This window comes from Piliocolobus tephrosceles, chromosome 10 (assembly GCF_002776525.5).
Source record: "Piliocolobus tephrosceles isolate RC106 chromosome 10, ASM277652v3, whole genome shotgun sequence".
In the NCBI taxonomy this organism is placed as follows: domain Eukaryota; kingdom Metazoa; phylum Chordata; class Mammalia; order Primates; family Cercopithecidae; genus Piliocolobus; species Piliocolobus tephrosceles.
The window spans coordinates 93,649,997-93,670,377 of NC_045443.1; the positions used below are offsets into that span (position 1 = coordinate 93,649,997).

The window sequence follows — 20,381 nt, forward strand, 5'->3', positions numbered from 1 at the left end:
TACCCATGCTGGAGTGCAATAGGGCGATCTCGGCCCACTGCAACCTCTGCCTCCCAGGTTCAAGCGATTCTCTCACCCAGCCTCCCGAGTGGTATTATAGGGACCCACCACCACAGCAGGCTGATTTTTTTTTTTTTTTTTTGTATTTTTAGTAGAGACGGGGTTTCACCATGTTGGCCAGGCTGGTCTCGAACTCCTGACCTGAGGTGATCCACCCGCCTCGGTCTCCCAAAGTGCTGGGATTACAGGCTGGAGCTAGCACTAGGGCTGCCTTTTAAAACACTGAAAACTCAGACAGGAACGGTGTCCATCTCCAACCCCAGACGGAAACTGTGCCCTCACCCACAGGAAAAGCAGTCCTTTGCCCAGAGCAACCAAACCCTGAACCCCACTGCCCTCTGCCCCCCAACTCTGCACCCCAACTCTTCCATCCCAGCGGATGGGAAACAGCGAGTCCAGCCACCGCCCCACCTCGGGACGCCCCTCCCGGGCCAACTGCGCAGGGCACGACCCCGCCGTGGTGCCCCGCGCGCTAGACCCCCGGGGGAGAGGTGAGGAGGGATCCCCGGCATCGGGGGAAGCTCGGCGGCTTCTGCGGGTTGCGGGCGGACCCCCCTCTCCGTGGGGAGGGGCTGCGGCCGCGCTGAGTAGCCGCGGGTCGGAGGCTCCTCCCCGGGGTGGCCGCGCAGGAAGCGGGACGGGTGGGGGCGGTGCGGGGCGCGCGCGGGGCCGGGGCGGCGGGGGAGGCGCGGGCCTGGGCGGCCAGCCCCGGCGCACAGCCGCGGCCGGGGCGCGCGGCGCGGGGCGGAAAAGCCTGTTTACACAGACTGCACACCGCCTGGGGAATAATGCAGTAAAGGAAGTGAGCCGGCTCGGCCTGACTGCTCCAACTTCCTGCTCTCACACACACCAGAGGGGAAAAAAAAAAGAGGAGCGAGAGAAAGAAAAAAAGGGGGAAAAATCAGGATCTCATTACAAGAGCCGCAGACCGTCTGCAGACGCCTGTCAGCATGGAAAGTCGGGGGCTTTCGCCCGGGTCCTCCTAGAAATTCCCCCCGAAGAAGACTCCCCTACATCTGGGTAGGTAGCAGGGCTTCTTCTGCCTGTTGCTCGGACACTTACAAAGTTTTTTTGGTGGAGTTTTCTTTTTTTCTTTCTTTTCTTGGGCGCGATGGGGGTGGGGCGGGGGGCGCCGCGTAGTGGGCTGCCGGCCGGGGTGGGGGTGGGGGTGCGTCCGCAAGGGAGGGCCAGCCGCGGGGAGGGGGCGCCGGGGATGCTCCTGCGCCCGCGTCGCTGCCACCGCTGTCGCCCGAGCTCGCGCCGGGCCCGGGGCTGCGAGGACCCTGCTCCCGCGGCTCCCCTCCCTGGGGCTGCGCTGCGAGCCCAGAGGAAGGGGCGCCGGGCGTGCAACCCTGAGAGCTTGCCCAGGGCCCCGGTGCAGGCAGCGCGGGGAGCGGGAGAAGGCGAGACTTGGGGTCCCTGGGAAGAACCGTGGCCGGAGCAGGCTGAGTGCCTGGAGGCTGGACCACCGCTGACCTTCCAACTGGGACCTCAGTCAGGTTCCCCTCGAGTGTGCAAAGGGCACCGGTGCTCGGATTCAGGGAGGAAGACAGGGATGGAGAGGGCGGTGGAGGGCATGAGTCGCGAAGGTGTGGGGCTGGGGGCTGCGTCCACTCTCGCTTGGCAGGTGACCCCCGCCCAGGTCACCGCCCCAGGCGCACGCCCAGTCGGACATTTAAAAGCCGGCGTCTTTACTGGGCATGGTTTTGGAGAAGGACCGGGCAAGAAATGATCTTGGAGCTCCTTCCACGCTCCATCCCTCTTTACTTTCGAACTCATTGTTGGCCTGTGACGCTACTGTAACTTTTGGGGAGGAGGGATTAAGATTTTGGAGTAGTTAAAACGCAAAAATAAAAGGTCTCGGTTTTGTTATCTTTTCTGAACCGAATCATCCTAGGGACAAGCTGCAGTTAGGCGGCGGGTGGAGGTGGAAGCAAGAAATGTTATTTCAGAAACTGCAAAAGGGGCTTTTTAGAAAGAAAAAAAAAAACGAGTGTCGGGAGAGTTTCTGGCTTGTCTGGAAACGGCAAGACTAATTGCCATGCGCTTCCGCTTTGAAACTGGCAGCAGACAGCATCTTGAAAATGACTCACTAGAGGAGCTCACAAAGAAACTGTGGTTTGCTCCTTCTCAGGTTTATGTATTTGTGCCTTTTACAGTTTCCTTTGTAGTGTTCGAGGGGTCCCCCGCCCCTTCCCCGCCGCCCCCTCCCACCCTCCCTCCTTTGAAAGCCCCTGGCCAGTCTTTAACTCCCCCCACCCAGTCCTCCAGCCTGGGGGTGGCGGGGAAGGGGGAGGCTGAGTTGTTTTTGGAGTTGGCTGGGGAGAGGGTTAAAGGGATTCTGCTGCTGCAGGGGGAAAAAGTTCCTTGAATTTTCCACTGGCTGCTGCAGGAAGAGAGAGCCCCCTTAGTCATTGCTAAGTAATGTCTGCACACACACCAACTAATCTCATTAGGAGTTTCCGCTGCTCGGCACAGGAGGGGTTTTGTGCAGCCACTGTCAGCCTGGAAGCCAGGCGCTGGGGAAGGAGACAAGTTACGGCCTTATTTACTTAGGGGTGCAGCAGCCCAACCAGCCTTTTCAGGACATGTCTTGAAAACTTTGAAGTCAGTTTGGCCATTTTGTATTTGAGATTTGCAGGTTTTTCTTTCCCGCGTGTGTCTGTGTGTTGAGGGGTAGGGGGAGAGAAGCAGCTCACACACACCCATATTCTCCATCTGTGCTGTCTTTGGGGGTGGGAGGGGGTGGGGCATATTCCAGGCACCTATTCATGAGCTGAAATCCATTTGTGAGCCTTACAAAATACTCTCTGATCTCTTTTTCTTTCTCTGTCGCCATGGCACCCATTTATTTGGAAAAGGTCAGTTAGGAGTTTCAGTTTATGAGGATGATAAAATTACAAATTGTGTTAGGAGGGCGCATGGGTCAGGTAGTTAAGGAGACTGTCCCTAAGTGTTCTTAGAGTTTCCAGTAATAATCCTGCCTACAAACCCCTCTGAGTTTGAAAAGTGATGGTCTTTCTATACCAAATATAGCAAAGGCCTTCTGCCCTCTTAAAAAAAAAAAAAAAAAAAGTTTTTTAAAAAATGTAAATGTTGCCTAGAAATGTGTGGAGTTACTAAAAAGGGTCAAAAGGAACCTGATTGGAACGGTGGGGCCCCTTTATTGACAAAGACGTGTTGCTTTTAAGGTGTTGGCAGTTCTTTTACGGTGGCAAAGTGTGTCCTAAAAACAGCCCAAACAGCCCGACTGGGGTATGAGTCAGTGGACATGAGTACAGGATGTCCCTAAAGCTATGCCTGTCACAGAGTAGGTGCTCAATAAATTGTCGCATTGAAAGCTGTGAGTAGGCTAACAAAACTTATAATAGATAAGAGAAAAGACTTACAAGATCTCATATGTTTTGCATGAGAGTTCCTTAAGAATGGAGGTTGTAAACTCTCCAGAGTACATTTCCTTTAAATAAAAAAGGAAGTATTTAGAATTCCTCCTTCTAAGTAATTATTTGGGACACATAGGTTCATTTATGTGAGTGGTTCTCAACTAAGAGTAATTTTACATCCCAGGAGACGTTTGGCAATGTCTGGAGACGTTTTTGGTGGTTATAACTAAGGGGGTGCACTGGCTTCTAGAGGGTAGAGGCCAGGGGTGCTGCTAACCAGTCAACAGTGCACAAGAAAGAATTTTTTGGCCCAACATTTCTATAGTGGATTGAGAAAAATCTTATTTAATGATAATGAAGATGATGAAAGCTCTTTAACATGCTTTCAGTCAACAAATAGGACATTTAAAAGTCATCAGCTGTACTTTTGGGGCCACATACATAACATAGCATTCATGAATTTTCTCTTTCTCTTTTTGGTCAGTAACATGCAATAATAGAGTGACATACGGATGGTGACATTGTGATGGTGTACCCTTTATGTCCTGAATTAGGCCATCTCTGAAACTCCGCAAGTATAGCATCTTCATGCGCTTGGTACCAATGCAGTTGAGACCAGAATGGCAGTAGTCCAGATAGGGGAGAGCAGTGATTTGTCAGCTCCATTTGAGTTTTGAAGTTACCTAAACATTTATTAAAGACCTCCTCTTTTTCTTATATAAAACAGTAAATAAGTCAAAAGTGCTAACATACAGTACGTGTAACTCTGAGGTCATATATTAAAATTTGTAGTAACTTTTTGGAACTTGAATCTTTTCCTGAAATTGGTCTTAAAGGACTTCCAGGCAGTGTATGTAAATTACAATATTCCCTTCTTAGCTGTCAGATATTGGATTTTGTGTGTTCTGTGGTACCCAATTATATTCATATATCTGATTCAGAAGACCAATATGGTGCTGTGAAATATTGCAAAACATGACCTGATGACAACCCAAAACGTTTCATAGAAAACTATCCAAGAATGTGACTTCCTGGAGTAGAGTCTTTTTTCACTGTTGCTGCTTACTAATTGTTAGTTTTGTTCCCTTCCAGTCCTAAGGAATGACTCAGTCATCTCCATGTTTCCCAGACCTGGACTTCTCATGAAACTTTATTTTTTTAATTGTTTATATTGCCAGGGCTGGCCTTGCCCTCCTGGGCTCAAGTGATCCTCCCACCTCAGCCTCCGCAGTGGCTGGGATTACAGGTGTGAACCACTGCACCAGCTGTCTCATTAAAGTTTCAAAGAAATGGGCTGGCTGTCTATTCTGGCTTTGTTCTGGCTGTAGAGCCCAGATGACTGTCTTCTGACCCTTTCCTAAGGTTCTGTACATAAATATACAGATGAGAGGGTAAGGGGACTCCATTTTTGTCAGATTTTCTTGTATGTTTCAGGCGAAAGTTTTTTATGTCTTACTTATCTTTAATTTCTCTTTGCTTGTATAAATTGACTTTTAACACACTTTGAGACCATGCTAGCAAAATAGTATCTTCTAAAGGTTGGTTGTTTTTTTTTCTTGTTGTAAAAAATATTAATGTGAATTGCCTTACAAAGATACAGAAAACTGCAATGAAAAAAATAGACATCTCCCATAATTCCACTGTTTACATTTTGATGTGTAATTGTCCAGTTTTAAAAAAATGCATGTGTGTCTATGTATATCCTCACATGCACATACCATTTCTTTCTTTTTTTTTTTTTTTTTTGAGATGGACTCTCGCTCTGTCGCCCAGGCTGGAGTGCTGTGGCCGGATCTCAGCTCACTGCAAGCTCCGCCTCCCGGGTTCACGCCATTCTCCTGCCTCAGCCTCCCGAGTAGCGGGGACTACAGGCGCCGCCACCTCGCGCGGCTAGTTTTTTGTAGTTTTTAGTAGAGACGGGGTTTCACCGTGGTAGCCAGGATGGTCTCGATCTCCTGACCTCATGATCCGCCCGTCTCGGCCTCCCCAAAGTGCTGGGATTACAGGCTTGAGCCACCGCGCCCGGCCCACATACCATTTTTTAATTGAAAGCGCACTGTACTTACTGTTTTATAACTTTTTTCACTTAACATATCACTTAACACATTTTAATAATTAGTACTGAGACTGAAATTATCACATAGCGCTTCTATTTATTGATCTAATAAATGTGTTGGCTCAGCCATGGATTGACATAATTTCTTCATGGACTCGTTCAGTGTTTTTTGTCCTCTGTGGTTCAAGTAATGTTCTAAGAATGCTGCCCTCTTGAAAGACTGAGTTCCTATGTGCTGTGAAATTCTGGATTTTGATGAGTTTCTCTGTGATTTAAGGATGAGTCATGATTTGCAGTAGAATATCAAGATGTAGTAACAGGAAGTACAGGGCACTACACATCAAAATAGAATGTTAAATGATGAAAGAAGAGAAACCAGGTTAAACTGAAAATACACTTTGAAATTATCCAACTACGAAGGGAGAGGAAGGTGTCGTTTGTATGCTTTAGTGACTCCTATTACTGTTTCATTTTCTATCAGTGGAGTGTCCAAACTTTGAAGTTGGTGTTTTAAATTGATTTTTAGCTCAAGATTACTGCTGTTCATAGCCACTTTGAATTAGGTCATTCAGCCTTTGGATTGAAACATGGCAGTGAGACCATGAAAACTCTAGTTTGCCACTTATAGAGCAGCCCCAGTAAATAAAATTAGCTCTGTGTGTGTGTGTAACCTTCTGTGAAATTCTAAATGTCTTCAAAAATGGTAGATCACTCAGTCTTTTAAATAACTATTGTATGCAGAAATTCAACTCCCCATGGTTCCTGCCTGAAACCAAAATAAAAATAGCCTTTCATCCATTACTGGAGATTTACATACATGTCAGCATTTTAAAAATAAACTTTGAACTAGTCATTTCAATAAATTGTGGTTTGGTTTGAATTCCCACTAGGAATAAAGTCATTGATTACTTTATTGCTATGTGTTAATTTACATTTCCTGGAAAGTAATTACTACATTTTTCTAAGAATTATATAAGACTACTTTATAACATGGCTGAGAAATTTACTTATGTATTTTTAAAGAAATTTAGATGATGTTATGTTAGTGTATTCTAATTTGAATTGGACTGAAATGAATTTACTTGCACACTCTGAAACAAGGATCTAAAGCACATAGTAAGTATGCTTAAAGTTTCTATAACTAAGAACAATTTCTGAATATCCATGTGTAATGTGGGAGTGATGGGATAGGTATAAAACACTTATCTGGATACCTTTTTATTTTACTTTTTAAAATTGATATATAATAAATGTACATATTTATGGGGTGCATAGTGATTTTTTACATATGTATAATGTATAGTAATTAGATCAAGGTAATTAGATCCATCATCTCAAATGTTTATGATTCATTTGTGTTGGGAACATTCATTATCTTCCTTGTAGCTAACTGGAACTGTACTATAGTCATCCTGCAGTGCTATAGAACACGAGGACTTATTCCTCCTGTCGGAGACCTTCTCTTAAGACTGATGAAGCTAGGACTCCCGTACTCCAAGCAATAGAATAAAGAAAATGAGGCTCTTGGTATCTTCCCCTCTCTTTTTTCTTTAAGTTACAATATGATTTACATATATTAAAGTGCACAGATCTTAATGGCTATTGTATACATACATGTAACCCTGCCCAAAGAGACAATATTTCCATATACCCAAGTGTTTTTTGGCTTATGTATTTAGAGACAGAGCCTGCTTCTGTCGCGCAGGCTGGAGTGCAGTGGCACTGTCATGGCTCAGTGCAGCCTCAAACTCCTGGGCTCAGGTGATCCTCCTGCCCTAGTCTCCCAAGCAGATAGGACTGCAGTTGTGCACCACCACACCTGGTTAATTTTTTTTTTTTTTTTTTTGAGATAGCGTCTGGCTCTGTTGCCCAGGCTGGAGTGCAGTGGTGCGAGCTTGGCTCACTGCAACCTCCACCTCCTGGGTTTAAGCAGTTCTCATGCCTCAGCCTCCTGAGTAGCTGGTATTACAGTCACGTGCCACCATGCCTGGCTAATTTTTGTGTTTTTAGTAGAGACAGGGTTTTGCCATGTTGGCCAGGTTGGTCCCAAACTCCTGGCCTCAAGTGATCTGCCTGCCTCAGCCTCCAAAGGGCTGGGATTATAGGAGTGAGCCACCATGCCTGGCCTCTGGCTAATTTTTTAGTTTTTTGTGGAAATGGGGTCTCATTATCCCTGGCTATTTGCAAAATTCCATAATGGCAATTTCATGATTCTACCACATAGATTCTTAAACTTCAGAATACCTTGATAAAATATTGTGGTATTTTATTTAACCTGCTTGGTTAAAAATAAATCAGAATGTATAGATTTCCTCATCATACAGTAAAAGGAAAAAGAAAAATCCTTTCTATATTACCTAATATCCGCAAAATATTTAACCAAAAGTAATATGTGTTACCTTAAGACTAATTGGGATGAGAGGATATTAGTTAATCTTCCCAGACCTCAGTTTCTTTAGCCTGATGGTAAAGTGGTTGAAGCAGAGGCTGGGTGCAGTGGCTCACATGTGTCATCCCAGCGTTTTGGTAGGCTGAAGCAGGCAGATCACTTGAGCCCAGGAGTTTGAGACCAGCCTGGACAACATAATGAGACCCCGTGTCTGCCAAAAATTAGCTGGATGTGGTGGCACGTGCCAGTAGTCCCAGCTACCAGGGAGGTCAGGGCTGCAGTGAACCATGATTGTGCCACTACACTCCAGCCTGTGTAACAGAGTAAAACCCTGTTTTTTGTTTTTGTTTTGTTTTTTGTTAAAAAAAAAAAAAAAAAGGATTGAAGTGAAGAAGCTGAGATAATCCCTTTCAAGTCAGAAGCCCTATTCATGTACTACTATATTTGGAGGAAAGAACTTGACTACTTCTAAGAGTTGTGAAAGTGTGATATGAATTTTTGCTGTCATCTCCAAATATCTGACATAGTCATATGCAGAAATTTAAACAGCTATTTTGCGGTGGAAAAAGGGGCTCCCCATAAGTTTCCCCTTGAATTCCATTTTCACCCCTTATTGAATAAGGAACACTCCAGTGGAAGGCCAATGTTAGCTGCTTCCTTTCCTCCTAGTCTTTTGAGGTTTATGACAGGCAGCACTGATTTCTAATGACCCACAGCCACCTCATTCTTGGGGACATCACTGACTGTCTTGAGTTGAGTGCTCTGTAGCACCAGATAAGAGTTTGGTCACCTGGTTAAATTCCTCCTCCTTCCTTCTGATAGTCTGAAAGTGCTGTCTGCCCCCACTGCTGTATCTTGAGGGTTCTCACATTCCCTTGCACCCCCTCTGATCCCTTCTCTCCCTAGGAGCTAGAACAATCCTTTCAAAACACAGATCTGACCAGGTCACTCTTCTACTGAATAATCTTCTAGTGGCTTCAGCTTAGGATAAAGACCAAAATCCCTAACTCAAGCTGCAAGATGTGATTTGGGCCAGCCAAACTGGCTTTACCTCAGTTCCTCAAATGCTTAGGGTGCCCTCTGCCCTCTGTCCACTGGGTCTTTGTCAATGCTGACAGAGAATTTTCCCCTGACCCCTCAATTTTTCAGACTCCACGCCTAACCAATTTGTAGATGTCCTTTAGTTCACACTCAGCTCCACCATCTTTTCTTGGGGAAGCCTTTCCTGCTACCTAGAGTAGATCTCCCTTAGTCATCTGCTCCTAGCCTTCAGAGCCCTTACCACAAGCTTTTTTTTTTTTTGAGAGATGGAGTCTTGGTCTGTCACCCAGGCTGGAGTGCAGTGGCACCATCTTGGCTCACTGCAGCCTCCGCCATGTGGGTTCAAGAGATTCTCCTGCCTCAGCCTCCCAAGTAGCTGGAATTACAGGCTTGTGCCACCACACCTGGCTAATTGTTGTGTTTTTATTAGAGACGGGGTTTCGCCATGTTGGCCAGGCTGGTCTCAAACTTCTGGCCTCAAGTGATCCGCCTGCCTTGGCCTCCCAAAGTGCTGGGATTACAAGTGTGAGCCGCCATGCCTGGCCGCCACAGGCTTTATTTACAGGTTTCTTCATTACCCGAATTCTCTCCAAATTCTTGTCACTCAAACACAGGAACATGAAATGGAGTCTCGCTCTGTCACCCAGGCTGGAGTACAGTGGCATGATCTCGGCTCACCGCAACCTCCGCCTCTTGGGGTCAAGTGATTCTTCTGCCTCAGCCTCCCAAGTAGCTGGGACTACAGGCACGTGCTACCACGCCTGGCTAATTTTGGTATTTTTAGTAGAGATGGGGGTTTCACCATACTGGCCAGGCTGGTCTCGAACTCCTGACCTTGTGATCCACCTGCCTCGGCCTCCCAAAGTGCTGGGATTACAGGCATGAGCCACTGTGCCTGGCCAGGAGCTAGACAGTTTTAGAGACATCTCTTTGAAGATAGGGCTGGTGCCCCTCATTGTTCATTAATGCTATTTTCTCTATAACCCAGAAACCAAATAGATGTGATAGCATGGCATCCCTCCTGAAGTTACTGTCCGAAACTTTGGCCCCGTTTGGTTTGGATATTGGGGGATGCCTGCGCGTGTCTGTGTCATGTGCTGCATGTCTGCGGTGCTATCAGTCTGTGAGCTCCCTCTGGGCCTGCATCAGTTTTTCTCATCCTTTGTATTGTCTCAGCACTTTGTACAATACCTGGCACTCAATGAATTAAAAATAATCTGAAGCAGGGGTGTGTGTGTTGCGGGGAGCTTATCAGTATAGCCCCACCTTGTTTTGCCCTTGGACTTGATAAAGCCTGTTGTTGCTATGCATATGTCCATCTCTTTCCTAGACAATGAGTTACTTGAATTAATAACAGGCAGATCTCTTGGTTATACCATAAAGACAGGCTGGGCGCGGTGGCTTACATCTGTAATCCTAGCACTTTGGGAGGCCGAGGTGGGCAGATCAGTTGAGGTTAGAAGTTCGATACCAGCCTGGCCAACATGGTGAAAACCCATCTCTACTAAAAATACAAAAACTAGCCGAGGGTTGTGGTGCACGCCTGTACTCCTGGTTACTTGGGAGGCTAAGACAGGAGAATCGCTTGAACCTGGGAGGTGAAGCTTGCAGTGAGCAGAGATTGTGCCGTTACTCTCCAGCCTGGGCAACAGAGCGCGATTATGTCTCAAAAAGAAAACTCATAAAGACAGCCAAAAAGCTCCTCTATGCCACTTCCCATACTTTTTGTTTAGACTTGCAAGAAAAGTAGATGTATAGAAACGAGGTTAATTCGTTAGTATCCTGGAGAACAAGGTTTGGCCCTATTGTTGATATCAATACTGAGAGTGGTCGGTTAACAGTAAAGTTATTTGTGGGATAGGATATGTTGAAAGACTGTCAGTGTAAAGTTTTTTTTTATATAGAATTAATTGTTGTAGAGCAACCATCATTAGTCCTTTATTAAAGACTTCAGTTGATCAAGTTTTCGTAGTTCCCTTGGATAACCAGTTTTTAATCCTGTAAGATCCACAGTTAAAGGTCCTTCTTTACTTACAGTAAAACGTGTGCGTGTAGCTTCCATCTGTACCTGTTTGAAATTAATGATGTTTCTGATTGAGTTTGGAACTAACAAAAGATTTTGCTTATGTGATTATGAAGACTTGAATGACTAAATACCTAAACTGTTTTTTGGTGGAAGAGGACTAAGTCTCCTAATACATTTCAGCTGGGTTTTGCCAAGGAGCAATTTGTTGATAGTCAAACCTTGATTAAGCAGAATGTATGATTAAGGAGATTTTTCTCCTTGCACTTAATTGTCAGAATAGAGAGATTGCATCAACAACAACAACAGCAGCAGCAACATCAAAATAAGCCCGAAATTTATTCTGGGGTAACTGCAGGAATCAACAGGCGTTCTCCTCTGCCTGCACCTGTAGGTTGTTGTCATCCTCAGAGTTAATGATCCTGAGGCCCAGGAAGATCATACTATTCTATTACACAAGAAAAGGAGGTGTCAATGTTACAATGATTCCCTAACACTAAAAGGTAAGAATATTTCTCTGGTTAACGCTCATTGAACTGGAAACGTCACTTCCCCTCTTCGTCCCCTTACTGGAGTTTGGAAGGCTCGCCTTTAGAGGCTCAGATGCAAATCCTTGTTGGAGTTGATTCACAGATGAAAGGGCTACGCCCTGGAAGGTGAGGAGTATGTACGCGCCTTTATAGATGTAGGCTGCAAGAGGGAGGTCTGCTTCTGAGAGAATGGGACAATAGGTGACTTCAGTTGGTGCTGCTCCTCTTTGCAGAGTCACTTCCCATGTAGGATTGAAGCCCTGGTTCTGTGCAGAGGGTAGGAGCACAAGTGAATGTTTACTAACCGTCTCCACCCTTGAAGAATCATTGTTTCCCAATGAGAAGTCAGGAGAGAACCTGGATTTATTACAGAATTTGCAGGAAAGAAGAAAGCATAGATTCCTGATCATCTCAGCACATCCCATTATGAACATACAGAGAAGGGACCAAACCATTTAGTATTATCTTTAGGACTCTGTGTGAGGTGCAGTACCTCAGTTTCCTTGTATGATCTTGAAACCCTCTGGCAATTAGAATTCATGAGCATTGGGAGGGAATTTATTTCTGCTAACATTTTTGTATATTTTTTTTAAACCCCAGCTACTGATCATTTAGACCAGAGGGCGATGGATGGTTTCTTTTCTTTTAGAGACAGCATCTTGCTCTGTCACCCAGGCTAGAGTGCAGTGGTGCAATCATAGCCCACTGCAGCCTCAAGCTCCTGGGCTCAAGTGATCTTCCCTCCTCAGCCTCCCCTGTGTAATCCACTGGGATTACAGGCTTGAGCCACTACACCCAGCCCTTCTTTTCTTTTTTGAAAAAGCAGTTTAGCACAAATGTCTCGAAATGCTCCAAGTGACGCCCGAGTGAGGGTTGGAACTGATTAAACTCTGGGCAGAGGGATGTTGTCGTATCTTTGCTGCATGCATAGCCCAGTGTAAAAATGCCCATAGATGGACTGACTTCATCTTTGATAGTTGAGGCAAAAACAGAAGAGCCAGTCAGCCACTTGGCATTTCTGCTCTCACTTAATTCACCCCTTTAGTTGCTGTACCGTTAATTCTCAATGCTGCATTGATGACAAATGAAGTAATCTGAAGAGTGTTAAAGTCTTCTTAAAGTGTATTACTTTAATGACAAAACTGTATGCTGTTTGAAGACATCTTGAATCAGATGACTCAAGTGTACTGTGAATTCTCAAAGGATTGGGGGTCACGGCTCTCAGATAAGCTCGTTGTCCTGCTTTGATTTCAATCAGAGCTGAACCACAAGAGCGGCATCTTCCTTCAGCCTCTGCCACATCCTTTGTGCGTTTTTTTTAAACCTAAATATTAAAGCCTAGTAGTTTGTCTTTCAGAAAGGAGAAACTTGAAGACCTTGATGTAGAAAATCAGACATGCACCAAATGATTCAAGTATTTTACCTAATGAAAGGGCAATTTATTTTCTTTCTTGCTTGCTTTCTTTCTTTTCTTTCTTTCTCTTTTTTTTGAGATGGAGTCTCACTCCATTGCTCAGGCTGGAGTGCAGTGGCATGATCTCAGCTCACCACAACCTCCGTCTCCCAGGTTAAGGTGATTCTCCTGCCTAAGCCTCCCAAGCAGCTGGGACTATAGGTGTGCGCCACCATTCCAGGCCAACTTTTGTATTTTTAGTAGAGACAGGGTTTCACCATGTTGGCCAGGCTGGTCTTGAACTCCTCACCTCGTGATCTGCCAACCTTGGCCTCCCAAAGTACAGGGATGACAGGCGTGAGCCACAATTTTCTTTCACAAGGGAAAAAAAGATCCTCTAAAGCAGGATCTGGCTGTGTTGTATAGTTAATATATTCACACTGAAGAGTTATTGGAAGAGCAGATAGAGTAATGAGCTGTATATGACATTTCAAAAAGGGACTGCCCAAGCCAGTGGATGGTAGATGCCCGTGTGGGAATTAAGGGCAGCGAGGATGCTTTGGGGTACAGATTGATGTTTGATGCTAATGCCCACCAATAGCCAGACTCTTCCATCAGATGCTTTTGGTGGTCTTTGCATAACACCATTCCCTGGACATGAATGAATGAACAGTTGGTCTGTCCCTCAATGACAGTTTTAATGTTATTTTCCTCATTTATTCAGTGCATCTTGATGGTTAATTAAAATATGTTTTAAATATGAGGCATTACGAGAAGACTACTAAGTTTTGAAATCACTCACTGTCTTATTTTTGCAAGTTTTGGAAATAACAGTACCCACCAGGAACACCAAGCTGTTTTAAAGTGTGTTCCACTTACGGTTTTTTGTCTACAAGTTGGGCTTGGTTTAAACAGACAGTGAATGAGAGGTGAGAGGGCTTGTGCTTGCCACTGTATTTTTACTTCCTGTTAAAAATAATTTTATTAGAGGTCCTATATACTTAGAATCCCTCTGCATTTGGCACCATAACCATCATATGCAGCTTGACTTGATGTCCGTTGTACAAAAATGTGAGCAAGACATATGCATATGGGGAGGGTAAAGCTATTAAAGGGCTAGTGACTACCTTCGTGACTTCAGATGCAGCTGAAATCCCCCACACATGTCCACCACATGAGCAGGTGATGATATTTTGAAGACTGCAGAGTCACTGTTTTTTATAGTTCTCTTCCAAAGCGAATGTATTACCATACCAGATTTATGTATAAATGTTTATGCCTGGAATTTGCATTTCCTAAACCATGAAAGAGTTTTGTTGAGAAGAGCACGAAGGAAAAACAGTGAAAGTAACCGGTTCCTTGCTTCAGGAACCACCTCTGTAAGGTAGCTCTTTGTGCTTCTCAAAAACCTCTAAAGATGTTGATGGTGATCCCTCGGTCATAAATACCAGCAACTCATAACCATTTTGCAAGAATACTATATAGAGTAGGACCCAAAGACTGGGTAATGTCAGTATTAGCCAACTAAACCTTGACATGTTTTGGCAAATGTTAAACTTCAGAAAAAGAAAGAAAAGATGTATATACTACAATGAACCCTTTGCATAATAAATTATCAGCAATTCAAATATGTTATGGCTGTAAAGTGTTAACGCTGATCATATACTCTAAACAGTGTCTAGCTCAGCCAACTGTTATCCTTTGCCATATCTGTATACCATTTAAAAGAGGGATTAAAAATGGTTTCAGTGGATTTACTCTAGAAAGGGAGAAAGGTTAACTTTTCCAGGTAGGCTGATGTTAAAGGGCAGTTTTTTTTTTTTTTTTTTTTGGAGACAGTGTCTCGCTTTGTTGCCAGGTTGGAGTGCAGTGGCGTGATCTTGGCTCACTGTAACCTCCATCTCCCAGCTTCAAGCGATTCTCCTGCCTCAGCCTCCTAGTAATTGGGATTATAGGCATCCGCCACCACTCCTGCCTAAGTTTTGTATTTTCAGTAGAGACGGGGTTTCGCCTTGTTGACCAGGCTGGTCTTGAACTCCTGATCTCAGGTGATCCATCCACCTCGGCCTCCCAAAGTGCTGGGATTACAGGCATGAGCCACTGCACCCAGCCAGAGGGCAATTTTTTTTAGTGACTTAACCATCCAGAAATGATTGAGTTTACTTTGTCATTTTAAGTTCTACAGAGACGACAAGAAAGTTCCCAGTTTTCCTGAGAAGAGTGTGCAATGGCGTCTCTCCTCCAGGCCACTGCCAGGGCTTTCTGTGAAGGAGCTGAAAGGGAGAGGGTCAAGGGTTCTTGTTGCTTCATCCAGTTCCCAAGAAAATTATAGCCTGATGTGTCATGCATTGTGAGAAGCAGGCACTGGTGAAGAGAGACGAGTTTTGATGGAGGCAGTAAATTAAGTGCAACCAGATTTAAATGACCTCCAAGGAGGCTATGAGATGCACTGTGGCCTTGGTAGGTCAGGGGAGCAGAAGTCATGCTCACACCGGAGGGAGTTTTGCAGGGACTGGAGAAGGGAGCTGCGAGGGGAGGAAGAGGCTCTACAACTCTCTCCAGGACAGAACCAGGGAGGTAGAATGGCTGTGCAGATGTTAGAGGTGGCCCGGGCCAGGTGCAGCCGGGCCAGGGGAAGGGGAAGGTGCACAGATGGTTGGGCACCTCTCTGCCAGGAAACACTCATTGCTGCATCAGGACTGGGGTGCCCAGCACAGCTGTGCAGACTTCCCGGTCCCCAGGATCCCTTGGGGATCCTTCTGAGAGGAAGGGGTGATGTCACAGCCCACACCTGACCCCACCTGGGACCCCTTCCTCCCCAGGGGTGCACCATCCTTCCTGACCCTGCCGTGGCGCGGTGTGTGTGCATACGTGCAAAACAGACAGGGCAGACGTGATGTTCAAGGCCGTTTGTAAGCACAACAGATTGCAGGTTGCCATCGATGCAAAAAGAGTGGTGTCCAGAGTTTGAGTGAGGAGCTAACACATGAGATTTTCTTTTATTAAACATAGTTTATTTTGCCTTTTTTTTTTTTTTTGTAATGTTTCCACTGGGTGGTGCTGCAGGAATTCCTACCTTTTGCCTTGGATCTACCCTTCCCAGAAAGACGCCTCTAAAGCATAATAGGAGGAAGTCCTGATTTAGAAAGATTTTACAGTTTCAACACAATAGAAGAGTTTGGAGGATGCTCTGGCAGGAAATGTTTCAGTTTCTGGATGTGGAAAAACCACCATCATTTTGTATCCATGCAAAAATGTTCTCATTGCACTGGGTAAATAATTTCGACTTTCATCAGCTTCTTCTTTAGCACAGAAAAGCTTTCAAGTTTATCAGAAAGATTAGGGTTTCATTCTAGTGGAAGTGGTCTGTAAGATTTCCTTTATTTTGATTTTTGTAAAACCATCTTTAAGTAAATAAACATTTTCTTACATTGACAACCATAGATTTAAGAAAATCTGTCAATACTATCTTTAAAGCTGAATACATTGTTCCATCCTATTTTAAAGATCATTTATACAATGTATTGATCAAAAGGATTATATGTTTTTACTTTCAAATACTTTAAAGAAGTCTTTTAGTTTGATAGCAGATAAAGGAGAGAAATGAGACTGACTTTGCCTCTTCTACAGAGAAGGTTGAAATACAGAAGTTAACATCCCTGCTGTAGCTCACACGACTCTTTTCTCCTTTTTTTTCCCCTACCTTTGACCAAGGCACAGAAGATGGCACAACTTTTTAAGGTCTTCGCTGCAATGAGAATTTGTATACTTTGACCTCCAGCTTTTTTCTCTTGTATGCAGGATTGAATTGTATTGATATTCATAGTACAAAAATTTGCATAAAAGATTCTCCATTCAAGCAAAGGCCTCTGAAACATAAGAATCAAAAGTAGTATGGGGGTCGGGGGGCCAGATGCTCACTGGGGATTAGGGAGCTCATTAATTTAAAGCTCATACTGAAAGATCGCAAAATCTTAGTATCACGGCGGAACAGCCTGTTTTTTTCAAGGCATGTTGTGGTCCTCCATGAAATCCTGAACACTGCTTTCTTAGACCCTGAAACAGGGCTTCCCTAGAGGTGTTTCTTTTTAAAGGAAAGTTTTGGAGGCCCTGCTGGGTGCTAGGGACCTTGCCAGATACTGTCATGCACGGTTTCCCTGGGATTCCAGCCTGTCCCTATTCACACTTGAAGTGCTTCTCATGATTCGTTTCGTGATGTGAGGTGCATGCGTGTTTGGGGCCCCTCTCGGGCCAGGCTAGCTCACTTCTGTTTCCTCTGACTTTCATCCTGTTCCATCGTCTTGCACACACACACACCGAGTGGGAGGTCTAGGAGGCACCGACTTCCAGAACACAGAGCTTCTCAACGTCCCGCTTCTATCAAGAGCCACCCTTGCTTAATATTTAGTGTTGGGTAGGCCGGGCGCGGTGGCTCAAGCCTGTAATCCCAGCACTTTGGGAGGCCGAGACGGGCGGATCACGAGGTCAGGAGATCGAGACCATCCTGGCTAACACAGCGAAACCCCGTCTCTACTAAAAATACAAAAAATTAGCCGGGCGAGGTGGCGGGCGCCTGTGGTCCCAGCTACTCAGGAGGCTGAGGCGGGAGAATGGCGTGAACCCGGGAGGCGGAGCTTGCAGTGAGCTGAGATCCAGCCACTGCACTCCAGCCTGGGCGACAGAGCAAGACTCCGTCTCAAAAAAAAAAAAAAAAATTTAGTGTTGGGTGAACCTGGAACCTATTTAAACCATGATACGGATCTTTGAAAGGAGGGCAGTGGTTCACAAAATGGTGGATGGGGTGCATTCAAAGATTCTTTCTTGAAACAACCCAACTGGAGCAGCTGGAGACGCAGATGAGGCAACACCAGCAATGAACAAGGAAATGTCCTGATTTGATTCCTAGTGGGAATGTATTTCCCACAAATTACAATGAGACGTTTCCCTTAGCAGCAGTGAAGTGTGTATATGAGAAATGAAGCCTCTACTGGGGGCATATGTGCGTTGATTAAGAACCTGGACTTTGGAGCCAGATGCCCCTGGATATGAGGCTCTGTTGGCCCATTTTACCTGTGTGGCCATGAGCGTCTTATTTCACCTTTCAAAGTCATAGTTCCTCATGGGCATAGCCAACTGAGAGTATTAAATTTAGACAGCATGTATGAAGCCCTCAGCACAATGCCTGATACATAGTAAGTGTGGTCATCAGATTTAATTGCACTAAAAAGAAAAGCTCCTATTTAATGAAGTAATGGATTTCTTTAGCTGTGAGCGCTATTCTTGAGAATTCCATGGGATCTCAGTATTGCTGGTGGTAGAGGATATATTAATAGCTAACGTTTTCTTAGAACACTGTTCTTAATTTGAAATGTATAAGTTAGTTTTATAAATCCTGGTGAAATTATGTATATTTTGTATAAATATATCTTTTTCCTAGAGAATTTTAGATTCTCAAAAAGGTCCATGGACCAAATATGTGAAGAGGAACTGCCCTGGGGATGTGATTGTGTGTGTGTGTGTATGTGGGAGATCAGTTTTATGTATGTGAATATATTTTAGGTTGAATATATGAGATTGCTGGTATTTGACTAGTTTTGATCTACAAAAACAATAATTTCTTATAGTTCAACTTAATAGTTGTGATATTATGAAACAACTTGAAATATATCACGATGTGATATTTATAATGAAATATGATTGTAGCTTATTTTTGTATGTTATTTATCAAAGCCTAGCAAGTTAAAATTCATCAGGCAGCCTTGGGCCACTCGTAATCATATTTACCTAAAATAACTTGTGCTTTTCCATTGACCTTAATCACAGGAAATACAGAATAAAAACTTTTGCTGTGTCCAGTATTACGAAATAATCTAATTTTCATTGTGGATTTATTAATAGCTTTAGTACATCTAATGAATCACTTCTCTGATCCAAATGACTACTATTTAAGAGAATCTGCTTAGCATTTTTTACCTGTTGAATTCACAGGGTTAATTTGGGGAGGAACAAACATTCTGAGTTTTCTTGGGCGATAAGAACCTCAGTGTTGTTTCAGAAGGCAAAGTTGGGCTGCAGTGCTGGAGGTTAAAACAGCTAAAACACAAGGCAAAATGAAACCAGAGCTGCAGTGACAAAGTGGGACAGATGTAGGAGGCCAGGTTTCCTGTGGCCCATTTTCCAGTTTCCTGCCTGCAACCTGCAGAAGAGGAGGAAGCTGAATGTTACCAAGTATGAGAACTGTGGGATGTGCTTCAAGCCAGAATTAAGAGAATGCAAACAACACAGGCAACAAAAACAATTGCAAAGAAAGTGAATGTTCAGGTTTTAGTCCAAAAATGTCTGGGAAGGAACAGCCCATCTGTTTAAAGAAAAAGCATTGTCAGCAGAGCCTGTCCTTCCATGTGAGACTCTAAGGGGGCCTAGGGACTATCGCAGGTTGTAGGAACCTCTGGTTTTTATAGCCCCACTCATCTTTCAAGACATGGTCTGCTGTTTTAATACAGTGGGTTACCTGAAAAGATTTTCCCTGCAGTTCCCAGGACTTCTAAATCTGTTTCCTGGGGATGTTGATATAGGGGGAGGTGGATGTGGTTAACCAAGCAGCTCTCATGAACGACAGCCTCAATTTGGGAAGGCCGGGTGACCAGTTGGCTGCTTTGATCTAGGAGGCTTATATTCCTTTAACCACCCAATAAAATTTTTGTCTGACGTTTTCAAAGAAGAGATTAAATGAAGATGTGTGTGTGTTGAAGACTACACAGTGCACACTCTTTGTTGCTACCTGGTGAGCCACGTGGCGGGATACAGGACTCAACACAATGAAGACGACACTGGTGAAGGGAGGGAGTTCATCTTTCTCCCGGGGGTTGGGGAGGGGGAAGCAAAATACAGTTATTTTGTCTAGGCTCGTTAGCTCATTTTGGAAGAGTCTGTGAAGTCAGATCTTACAATACCCATCTTAGAGAAACTGAGATCCAAAGAAATTGTGATTCATTACACACCTTTTTTATTGAGTACTTATTGTTTGTCAGGGGCTGTGTTGGAAGTGCTGGGTAATGCAAGTGAAATTATGGCTAAAAATAAATAGCTGTTTATGTGTTGTGGAAGGCTTCATATAAGGCATAGATGAAGGGGGCATAGAAACCTTGTTGAAGGTTTAAAACATATATTCGCCTTTGGTGTGGTGCCATGCTTTTTCCACATACCATCTCATTTAAATTGCCTTGCTGCTTTGTGGTACAGAGAAATAGGGTGTGCTTCTGGGACAACCAGTTATTTCTGTACCCTGCAGATTGACCACCTCTTCTTCTGTAAGCCCAGAAAGAACAAACTCTGTACCAGGCATCTTAAAAAGTTTTGGAATGTTAAGTTAGGGATCAAGAGGTACCGACAGGAGGCAGCCTCAGATGGAAATAGGCCCTTTTCTGTCTTAGTGTGGGCCCACTCTGAGAATGTAGGATAACATGGGGCTGGATTGTATGGTGGTGGGGTGGGGTGCAGTGAATT

The 20,381-nt window shown here is 44.5% G+C and overlaps 1 protein-coding gene across 1 annotated transcript in view; it reads left to right on the forward strand.

Moving 5' to 3' along the window:
* Positions 1 to 735: 735 nt before the first annotated feature.
* ELK3 (ETS transcription factor ELK3) overlaps positions 736 to 20,381 on the forward strand; it is a 76,051-nt gene continuing 56,405 nt past the window's right edge. Inside the window, exon 1 of the mRNA XM_023231432.2 lies at positions 736 to 1,080. The gene's annotated coding sequence lies outside the window, so the exon portion shown is untranslated. The remainder of the gene's footprint in view (positions 1,081 to 20,381) is intronic.